The sequence below is a fragment of the Balaenoptera ricei genome, chromosome 9 (assembly GCF_028023285.1).
Source record: "Balaenoptera ricei isolate mBalRic1 chromosome 9, mBalRic1.hap2, whole genome shotgun sequence".
NCBI classification, from domain to species: Eukaryota; Metazoa; Chordata; class Mammalia; order Artiodactyla; family Balaenopteridae; genus Balaenoptera; species Balaenoptera ricei.
In genome coordinates this window covers 22043620-22055788 of record NC_082647.1, presented here as the reverse complement: position 1 = coordinate 22055788, position 12169 = coordinate 22043620, and the positions used below count along the sequence as shown (strand labels likewise).

Below are 12169 nucleotides of genomic sequence, written 5' to 3'. Positions count from 1 at the left end.
AATAATCATTGTGAACTGTGTTAACCTGAATGTCAACAGGGGCATGATTAAATAAATGGATGGTTACGTAGACCTTAAACTGTTGATTAAGGAATGTATTTATTAACATGCAAAATGTCAGTATTTAGTAAAAAGGTAAGGTATAAAAATTATGTGTGCAGTACAAATACCCAGATATAGATATTAAAGATAACATTGACAGGAAACATCTATTCTGTAAAGATGTCAAGACTCCTCAAATTAATCTATAAAGTCAATGCATGAACTCAATCCAAGGAAGATTCGTCATGTAAGTCTAAAATGCATGTCAGACAAAAGGAAAAAGTAGGGACAATTTTAAAGAAGAACAAGGAGAAGGGAGGATTTACCCTACCAGACAATAAGATACAATAAAGAAATAAAGATATCATAAAGAAAGTGTAGAACTGAAGCAAGAAAAAAACCCCAATAAAACAAAAAAGACCTATATAGATGGAAACTTGATGTGGCAAGATGGCACTGCACATCAGTAGAGAAAAGATGCACCATTGATAAATGCTGCTAGGAAAACTGGCTGTCCACGGGAAAATAAAATGAGGTAACTACACCTCACAATATACACACAACTCCATTTTAGATGGATTGCAGGTGAACCTGTGAAAAGCAAAACTTTAAAACTTTTAGTAGAAAACAGAGGAAAATATTTTTATATGACCTCAGCCTAAGGAAGAATTTTTCAAATAAGACACAAAGAAACAATGCGAAAAGGACTGATTAAATTTGACTGCATAAAAGGAAACTCCTATTCAACAAAAAAATTATTTAAAAAGTGAATGATCAAGCCCAAAACCAGGAGAAGATAACTGTACACATATAGACAGCAAAGAAGGGGTAAGAAAAATATATAAAGATTGTTTAAGTTAATAAGAAAAGGAAACCAATAGGAAAAGGGGACATGACTGGCATACACATTTCACTGAAGACACTCAAGTAGTTAATAAACACATACATTCTCAATCTCACTAGTAATCAACAAAGTTTTTATTAAAACCACAGTGAGATACCATTTTATACCCATCAAACGACAAAATCAAAATCTGACAATGCCAAGTGTTTGTGAGCATACGGAGCAAGGTACAAGCACCGTAGAGAGCAGTTTCATTACAGTCACTCAGTTTAAAGTGGTGCACATTCTAGACCCAGGAATTTTCTGGTTATATACCCCAGATGAACTAAGTACATGCACTGAGATACAAAAAAATGCTTACAGCCACATTTTTCGATAGTGAAAAAATTGCAAAACTTAAAATGCCTGTCGATAGGAAAATGTATTTTAAAAAAGGTGACGTATTTATAAAACAGAATACTGTAAAAACAAATTAAATGAGTGACTACAGCTATAGATATTAGCATGAGTAAATCTCAAAAACATAATATTGGACCAAAAAGGCAAGCTCTGATGACGCACATGATATGTACTAAGTGATGCTGAGATGTGCTGCTTAGGTCTCCCTTTATCGATGAAGGGCTCATTCCCCCAGCTACTGGGAGTGCTGCAGGCTGACAGCCCTCAGCTGAAAAGAGTCACCTTGTCAAAGTCAGGTCCCCTCTCCGGGGGCAGCCTATACCTAATAACTGGTCATAGTGAGGCTATGAATGCTTGGCTCCTCACCCCAATTTAGGACGATTCTGAAGGGCTATCCCACCTTCAGTGCTCCCTCTGGGATCGGCTAAGGCCTTTCCTGTGACTGCACTGTGGCCTAACTTCTCTCTCTCTGCCCAATCCCATGTCCTTCTCTCTCACAGGTGTTAATCCCAGAATCTCCTTAACAAACCTCCTGCCTGTTAATCTCCTTCTCAGAGTCTGCTTTCCTTGGAACTCTCCTTTCAACAGATACAATTTATATCTTGTTTGAAAACATGTACCACACAAATTTAAGAAGACTGAAATCATACCAAGTATTTCTTCTGACCCCAATGGAACAAAACTAGCAATCAATAGCAGAAGAAAAACTGGAAAATTCACAAGCATGTGGAAATTAACACAGTCTTGAACAACCAACAGGTCATAGAAGAGATCAAAGGGGAAATCAGAAATATCTTGAGACAAACAAAAACAAAAATGAAAACACAATGTACTGAAATTTATGGGATATAATAAAATCAATACTAAGAGGGAAGTTTATAGTGGTAAACACCTACATTAGAAAAGAAGAAAGATCCCATATAAACAAGCTAAACTTATACCTCAGGGAACTAGAAAAACAAGAACAAACTAAGCCCAAAGTTGGCAGAAGGAAGGAAATAATAAAGATTAGAGCAGAAATAAACAAAATAGAGAGCAGAAAATCAATAGGAAAAAATTAACGAAAGAGTTGGCTTTTTGAAAAACATCAGCAAAACTGACAAAACATTTAGCTAGACTAAGAAAAAAAGAAAACTCAAATAAATAAAATCAGAAATGAAAGAGGAAACATAACAACTGATGTCGCAGAAACAAAAAGGACTGCAAGAGACCGCAATGAATAATTATATATCAACAAACTGGATAACACAGAAGAAACAGAAAAATTCCTAGAAACCTACAACCCACCAAGACCAAATCATGAAGAAGACCGAATCTGAATAGTGTTAAGGAGGCTGAATCAGTAGTCAAAAACTTCCCAACAAAGAAAAGCTCAGGACCAATGGTCACTGGTGAATTCTATCAAATAGTTAAAGAAGTATTAAAGCTAATTCTTCTCAAACTGGTACTGGCATAAAGACAGACACGTTGACCAATGGAACAGAAGAAAGAACCCAGAAATAAATCCATGCATATAGGTCAGTAGATCTTCAATAAGGGTGCCAAGAATACACAAAAGGGAAAAGACAATCTCTTCAATAAATGATGTTGGGAAAACTGGATATCCACATGCAAAAGAATGAAATTGGACCCTTATCTTATGCTATATACAAAAGTCGACTCAAAATGGACTAGACTTAAACATTAAGACCCAAAACTGTAAAACTCCTAGGAGAAAACATAGGGGAAAAGCTTCATGACACTGGTCTTGCAACAAAACCAAAAATAGACAAATATCTGTACATTAAACTAAAAAGCTTTTGCACAGCAAACAATCTAACAGAGTGAAAAGGAGTATCTACAGTATGAGGGAAAATATTTACAGACCACATATCTGATAAAGGGTTAATATCCATGATATTTAAGGACTGCTACAACTCAATAGCATAAATAAATAGATACACAAATAGATAAATAAATAAGTTAAATGATTAAAAATGTGCAAAGGACTTGAATAGGCTTTTCTCCAAAGAAGACATACACATGGCCAACAGGTATATGAAAAGATGCTCAACATCACTAATCTTCAGGGAAATGCAAATGCACAATGAGATGTCACCTTACACCTGTCAGAACAGCTATTATTAAAAACACACACACACACCCACACCCCCCCCAAAAAAAGCAAGTGTTGGTAAGGATGTGAAGAAATTGGAACCCTCGTGCACTGTTGCTGGGAATGTAAAATGGTGCAGCTGGTATGGAAAACAGTATGGAGGTTCCTTAAAATATTAAAAATAGAACTACCATATGATCCAGCAACTCCACATCTGGATATTTATCCAAAACAACTGAAATCAGGATCTCAAAGAGATATTTGCACTGCCATATTTACTGCAGCTAACAGGTGGAAACAACCTAAATGTCCATTGATGGATGAAGGGATAAAGAAAATGTGTAATAAAATATTAATCAACCCTAAAAAAGAAGGAAATCCTGTCATATGGGACAACATGGATGGACCTTGCGGACATTATGCTAAGTGAAATAAGCCAGTCACAGAAAGACAAATACTGCATGATTTCCATTTGTATGCAGTACCTAAGGTATGCAAACTCATAGAAGTTCCAAGTAGGATGATGGTTGTCAGGGGAAATGGGAGTTGCTGTTTTAGTGTGTACAGTTAAAGTTGTGCAAGATGAAAAAGTTCTACAGCTCTGCTGGACAAACACAGTTACAGTTAATAATGTACTGAACACTTTAATTATATACTATTCCTTATGCTTTCTTTATATGCTTGAAATATTCCATAATTTTTAAAAGTAACTTTAAAGGAACATCTTGCCCCTCTATCAGCTGTTCTCTACCTTCTTTTTACCAAAATAAAGAAGAGAGATGACATTCATGTGGGCAAGAGTTTATCACCGGGTGTTCCCATATTTTGAAACAAGATCACATTTCATGGTGAGAGCAAAGAAAACAGAGCTACAGAGTTCTTTTTTCTTTTATATTCTTTCTTTTTAAAATGTTGCAATCTCAAAGTATTTAACATGTTTTTAACTCCTTAGAGTGTACCAGGAAGATCCTTTAAAATTGGCTGCCACACAGATAAAGTGCATCATTTTCTACAGTATTTCCACTTCTCTTTCTCCTGCTCAAGAAACTATCAGATTCAAATGAGAGACAAATTATAAGGCTAACTTTGCTTTTGTCACATTTCAAACACAGCAGCGCAATAATTTGAACCTGGGCAGTCTGACTCTGAACTTGGACAGTGTTTATTACCAGGAACAAACCCCAGAGAAAACTTCTAAAAGTAGGATTCAGAGTAAAAGGAGATGCCTATGGATCATTCTTTCTAAGTTCAGAACATTTTCCAATACAAAAAGTGTTAAAAGTATAATTACAGTTATGTAAAACACAACATGCTCATGATTTTTGTATTTATAATAAAAAATACTAGCAAAATAAAGGGATTACCTGGATAATTTAAATCAAAGAACACATTCACATGAAGCAGTCACATAGCTGAGATGAAATGATTTCCCTAAATTTATCAGAAAAATTCCACAACTGCCAGTGTCACTGTATTTGTATAGCTCTGATCTTGTCAATTGTAAAGATTTCACTGTATATTAAAATTAGTTCCACGTCCCTAGGGTTGGTTCACAGAACAATGTTCTTGCTTGTCCCCCACCCAACTTTCTGAGCTATGTATGACAGCAAAACATCAAAGAACTCAGAAACTCAAACAAAAGGAAAAAAGTCCATGGAGGGAGGCAGGATGAAAAAATTCAAATTTTCCTAATTTGGGGCAAACAGATTTTGTACATATCCAAGGCACTGAGAACAAAAACTCCAACTTATCTTTAACCAACATTAATCACTCAAGACCACTACTAAGAAACTAAACTTTGGGTTCTATATTTGTTTGATATAACCGATTTATAAACACATTTGCAAAGAAGGAGGAAAACAAAATAAATAAAACTGCTTATAGGCAAAAAAAGAAAAAAGGGTTGTTGACTGGCAATGGAAATCTGTAATGATCTATGTCACGAAAGTTTTCACATCTTAAAGGGATCTTATTCACAATCCTTCCCTTTACATCACTTTATGTTTCGAGTACCTCTTTCCCTTGACACTGTCAAAAAAATCTTTTTCTTTCACATTTTCCCAGCAATCTACTCGTCCCTAACTTTTCAGCCACATCTTGCAAAGGAATTCAGGCCTCACCTCAGGTTAGCAACAACACAGGCACGCCCTCTTGTGGCACAAAAGAAAGCTGCCTGCTTACGCTGGCACTCATGCCCAAGAAGTTATTTCTGAGTTTCACAGCACTGGACCATGTACCTCATTGCCTGTGTTTTATAGACAAGGAAACAGCCTCACTGAGGTCAAGCAACTTACTTCCTCAAGGTACCTCAACAAAGAGTACATTTAAAGCAGGATCTGACCACATATTATTAAAAGATAAGTTGGAAGCAGTAAGTAAAACCTAATTTTAACTTCTGTTTTATGTAGTTTCAAAGCAACCGTTACATAGTATCTTTGGCTTAATGTAATATATTCATGATCATTAAAAAAGACAGGAAAGTGCAGAGTGGGCAAAAATTTTCAGAAGGAAGAGGAGTTATTTTCCAAATTATTTTTCAATATCCTCAAAAAGTATAGAGTATTATTTTGTGTATCATGGATTTATTTGTTACCAGTGTACTTCTTTCAAAAGGACAAGGTAGAAATGATTAGAATTTCCAAAATAATAATTTGTCATCCTCATTTACATGCTAATGCCAATGGATATGAATAAGAATTTATGCCTTGTGTTTAGGCATATCAAAAATTTTTAAACCCGTTGACTTCCAAATACTTTTATTATTAATCTTTCTCAAGAATTAATAGGATTAAAAGTACCTCCTTTACAGGGTTATTTTAAAAGTTAAATGAGCTAATACATATAAAGGATGGAACAGTCTTTTCTAAAATTTACCCTTTTAATCTTCTTTGTACCAAAGAAGTATAAAGAATGTACTTTATATATGATAAAAATGTGGAGACAAGAGGTCAAGTAGCTAAAAGTAATAAAAAGGAATTACTAAATTCTTAAACGTGATAGGTTTTCATGTCCAAGAATCATTCCACTCTGTAATTGCCCTGAAGTTTTCAACAGTGCTTTTACCTGTAAACATGAGATCCACTACAGCCCGAGATAATGAACAGACACAGACACCCCCAAGGCCACGTCAGTTTTCACCTTCTTCCCTAATGCTCCATGTGTGTTCCCCCAGTGGGTGATGGGTCACAGAGGGGCATCTTTAAAGTTCAATCAGGTGTATGCAAATAGCTGCACTCCTCTGATAAAACCTCTAGAGTGAATTACTGGTTTCCCAAAGCAACAATCAAAACAAATAAACCTCCTGGGTGTCTTGTATTCTCACCTGGTGTGAATGGTATCACCACTTGTTGAGATGGCCAACGGCAAAGCTGAACTAATCCTTGATGTCTTTTTCTCCTAGATTCTTCAAATTCTGCCAGTCACAAAGTCACGTCACTCAGACTCATTGCATCTCTTGACCCTATTCTCTCTTCTTTAAACCCAATGCCACAGCTTTAATTAAGGTCCTCGCAACTCCCCCCGCCACACACCCGACAACCTGGCTAACAGCCAAGTCCTGTTCATCCTCCAAATCTCAGCTTTCTACATTCCCTGCTCCAAAGCTTCCCCAACCTCTCTCTGAACGCCCCTCCTTCCAAGGAGGCAGGTTACATATCATCAGGCCCCCACCCTCAATTCCATGCTTCTTTTATCCTTGTAGGTATGTCTTATCTTTGGTGTGCTTGACAAAGATGAGTATTCCATAAATCTTTGTCGAATAAAGGATTTGCTTTGGGGGGGTGGGGAGAAAAAAAAGAAAAAGAAAAATTTGGTTAAATAACTGGTACTTTATTTGGGAAAATGGCTGAATGAATTTCAGGTAAAGAATTGGGTTGTTTCCAGAATAAATTTTTTCTATTTGAATAGACTTAGGCAGAATCACAGGCAAGATGTTCTAGAGTTGTTAATTTTTTCATTAAAATTAGGTCATTTTCTGATTTTATCTAAGGAAGTAAAATTCAGTCTCCCCAGAGATCTTGATTTGTACTCTGGTGCAGAACATGGCCAGACCCAGCTGGAAAGTGCTCCAGGGGAGCTCTCTCGGTTGCACTCTACCTCCCATTCCCAAGGACCTTATGTCCAGATTACTTGCTGTCTCCACATATATGGTGTTGAGGACAGGTGGGTGGGCACTAGAAGGGTGTGCTTCTCTGCATGTAAAAAATGCAAAGGTGTTAAGCTGTCATCAGTTTCCTTCGTGAAGAACTGAGAGGTGGAGGGTAACCTACACGTTTGAACTACTGTGCACGAATAGAGTATCAATCTAAGAAACTACCATTTCTTCTGGCCAGGGGGGTGTTAATAGTTGTTAAACATAAAGCCAATCCTTCTAAATCAATGTTCACGTGCAAGGGAAATGCAGCTGTTACTGGTCACTAAATTCTGGGAAAGACTACTAATAATGATTTCTGTTTCACAATTAGAATTCAAAGAACATCTGACATAGAAATTAATTCAATAGGTCTCACCAAAGTATTCCAAAGCAATAGAGTACAATGAAATCAGCAATACTGTCCCATTTCTTGAACGATCCTCTTAAAGAGGATTTAGAATTTTGAGTGGCCACCCATTTTTAATGGCTTTATTGAGGTATAATTTATATGCCATGAAAGTCATCCATTTTAATGGTACAATCAGAAGAGTTTCAGTAAGTTTATACATAAACAGCTGCACGACTGTCAATAAGAATACTTCCATCATCCCAACAGCTCCCTCCTACCTGTTTACAACCAAACTCTGCTTCCACCTCTGGCCCCAGGCAACCACTGATCTAATCTATGATTTTGCCTTTTCTTAAAATTTCATATAAATAGCATTATACAACATACAGTCCCTTTGTTTCTGGCTTCTTTCAACTGGCATAATGTTTTTGAGGTTCATCCATGTTGTACTATGTAGCATGAATTAGGAGTTCATTCTTTTTCATGACTGAATAATATTCCATTGTGTGGATATCACACATTTTGTTTATCCATTCACCAGCTGATGGATTTGGATTATTTCCAGTTTTTGTCTACTGTGAATAAGCTGCTATGAACACATGCTTGGTTTTTGAATGGACATAATTTTTTTACAACCTTATTGAGGTGTAACTGATATACAATAAACTGCACATATTTAAGTATACAATTTGATGAATTCTGATGTATGTATACACCCATGAAGCTACTATGCATAATCAAGATAATGAATATATACATCACCCCAGTGTTTCATTGTGCCCCTTCCTTTGGAATCCTTCTCTCCCTCCTCGCCCGAGCCATCCTCAGGCAACCATGGATCTGCTCTCTGTCACTATAGATTCATTTGCATTTTCTAGAATTTCAATTAAATGGAATCAGACAGTATGGCACTTGGGGGCGGGGGGAATCTGGCTTTTTTTCATGCAGCATAATTATTTTGAGATTCATCCATGCCATTGTATATATGAATAGTCCAATCCTTTTCATTGTTGAACAGCATTCCAGTGTATGGATTTATATATTCATCTGCTGATGGATACTTACATTATTTCCAGTTTTTGGCAATCACAAATAAAGCTTCTATGAACACTGTATACAAGTTTTTGTATGGACATATGCTGTTATTTCTCCTGACAATATATCTATAGGAATGGAATTGCTAGATAATTTGGTAAGTGTATGTTGAACTTTTTAAGAAACTGCCAAACTGCTTTCCAACATACCTGTACCATTTTATATTCCAATCAGCAATGTGTGAGGATTCTGGTTTCTCCACATCCTTGTCAACACACGGATTGTTAGTCTTTTTAATTTTAGCCATTATAGTGGGTGTGCAGCAATATATCATTATGGCTTTAATTTGCATTTCCCTAATGACTAATGATGTTTAAATTCTTTTCTTGTATCTATTTGCCATTCATATATCTTTTTTTGTGAAATGACTCTTCAAATCTTTTGTATATATTTAAACCGGATTGCTGTCTTATGACTGAATTTTAAGAGTTCTTTATTTTTTTTCTACATACAAATCCTTTATCAGACATACGTTTTGTAAATATTTTCTCCTAGTATGTGGCTTGACTTTTCATTTTCTTAAGAATGGTATCTTCTGAAAAGTAAAACTTTAATTCTGATGAAGTCCAATTTATCTTTTTTTTTATACTTCATGCTTTTTATATCCTATTGACTAAATCTTTGTCTAACCCAGGACACAAGACTTTCTGCTATGTTTGCTTCTTTACATGTTGGTCTATGATCCATTTTAAGTTATTTTTGTGTATGTTGTAAGGTAAATGTCAAGGTACATTTTATTTCACGTGGAAATCCAATTGTTGCAGCGCTGTTTATTGAAAGGACTATGCTGTCCCTATAGGATTACCTTAGTGCCTTTGTTGAAAAGCAACTGACCACATATGTATCTATTTCTAGATATTTTGTTCCACTGATCTATATGTTTATCCGTATGCAAATACTACACTGTTCCTATTATTATAGCTTTATGATAAGTTTTGAAAACAGGTAATATAAGTCCTCCAACTTTCTTCTTTTTTTCCCAACTTTCTTCTTTTTTGAAGTTACTTTGACTATTCTAGATCTTCTGCATTTCCATATAAATTTTAGGATCTGTTTGCCAATTTCTATAAATATATTTCTACAAAAATCCTGTCTGAGACTTTGGCAATGACTTTGTTGAACCTCCAGATCAATCTGGAGAAAACTGCCACATCACCAATACAGAATCTTCCATTTATTCCCACTTATTTAGGGATGCTTTAATTTCTCTCAACAAAATTTTGTAGTTTTCAGTATGTAGGACTTACAGTTCTCTTGTTAAATTTATTCCAAAGTATTTTGGTTTTTTGGATGCTATATGAATGGACTTGTATGTTCTTGGCATTTCATATAAATGGAATCATACAATATGTGACCTTTTGTGACTGTCTTCTTTCACTTAGCATGTTTTCAAGGTTCATGCATGTTGTAGTATGCATCAGTGCTTCATTCATTTTTACTGCCCCGTAGTATTCCATTACATGGATATACTGCATTTTATTCATCCAGTCATCAGTTGACAGATCTCAGTTTTCTAAGGGTTGATGGTTCTTTTAGTAAGTAGCTTGAACTTAAACTGTAGAATCTGTCTTCTCCCCATGAAGTGTAGCCTCTGATACCTTTGCTTTGTTTTTAAAATTCCTATTTCTGTTTTCTGGCCTGGTTCCCTAGAGGTTACCTCTGTGTCTGCATAGACAATAACCAGTGCTCACATGATGTTACCATCCATTACCTTTCATCTTCTCTCCCCATCACTCACTTCCCTCCAATCAATCACCTCGCCTCCTACAATTCAAACAAGCCAGGCACACTCCTGCTATTCCCTCTGCCTAGAACACTCTTCCCCCAAATATCTACAGGGCTCTTTCTCTCACCTTCTTCACGTCTTTGCTCAAATAACACCTATTCAGTGAGGCCTTCCCTGAACAATCTATTTAGAATTGAACCCCTCCCTTGCATTTTCTCCAAAGCACTTATTGCCTTCAAATAGATTATATATTTTACTTATTTATGTTTTTAGTCTAGTTTCACTAATGGAATGTGAACTCCATGAAGGCAGGAAGTTTTGTTTATTTTGTTCACTACTGTAACACCAGTACCTAGAAGACTGTCTGGCACATAGCAGGTACTCAGTAAATATTTGATGAATCAAAGAATCATATTCTTAAAACAATATAGATTTATATTAATTGATCCATACACAGCCCAGAAGGGTCAAGGCTTACAGAATGTTGAGTAATGGATGACTAAGCATGTTGATCATATACAACAGGCCAGTTCTGTCCACTGGAAATATAATGTAAGCCACAAGTAATTTACAATTATCTAGCAGCCACATTAAAAAAAAAAAGTAAAAGAAAACAAGTGAAATTAATTGTAATAATATTTTGTTTCACTCAATATATCCAAAATATTATCATTTCAACATGATTCATACAAAAATTAATAAAATATTTAGTCTTTTTTTCATACTAAGTCTTGAAATGTGGTGTGTATTTTATGCACAGCACATCTCAACTGGGACCAGCCACATTTCAAATGTCAACAGCTACTATTGGCTACTATACTGAACAGCTCAGATACAGACCAAAATTAAATAACCCCATTGTAGTGGGAAGCATCTTGTGTATTTATTAATTGTGTTCACCTCAGCATTCCAAAAAAGGCCCTGGTACAGCCTCATCGTTTCCTAGTTTTGTCAAAACAGATTCAATGGATATAACAAGAGAACTAGTAGCTTTCATTCTGAAAAAGAGTTTATATCAAAATGACTGGCTCAACTCTTTAAACTTCACTCAGAAGTTTTAATTAGAAAGAATGAATGCCCTTCTTAGTCTCTTTAATTAAGAAACAAAGTCGAAATCCAGAGAAATTTTGTAATCTTATCTATATTAGAAGGGAAAAAAATCTTTATTTTCAAATAGAAAGAACTTTTAAAATTCTACTTCCAAGAAACAAACCAGTATTTATTTCAAGTTAGCCAAAATACATTCCGTGTTAAAATACAATTTTTATATAGAGTTGCATTTTAAAAATTCTTAACAGTTGTCTTACCAATATTTTTGCATTCATAATATAAAAGTGAAATAAAGCACTAAGGAGAGTGCTCTTAAATTTTTAATATATACATTTAGGTCCTCAATATATTCCTTAAAAGCTAAACTATTACGCATGGAAAATGTTTTCATTAACTTTTTTTTTTTATCATCAGGGGATTAATTTCTTCCAGAATCC

General features: G+C 35.3%; 1 long non-coding RNA gene across 7 annotated transcripts in view; it reads right to left on the bottom strand.

Annotated features, from left to right (window-relative positions):
- The window catches only part of LOC132371801 (uncharacterized), a 192042-nt gene that overhangs the window by 131449 nt on the left and 48424 nt on the right, over nt 1-12169 (bottom strand). The window lies entirely within an intron of this gene.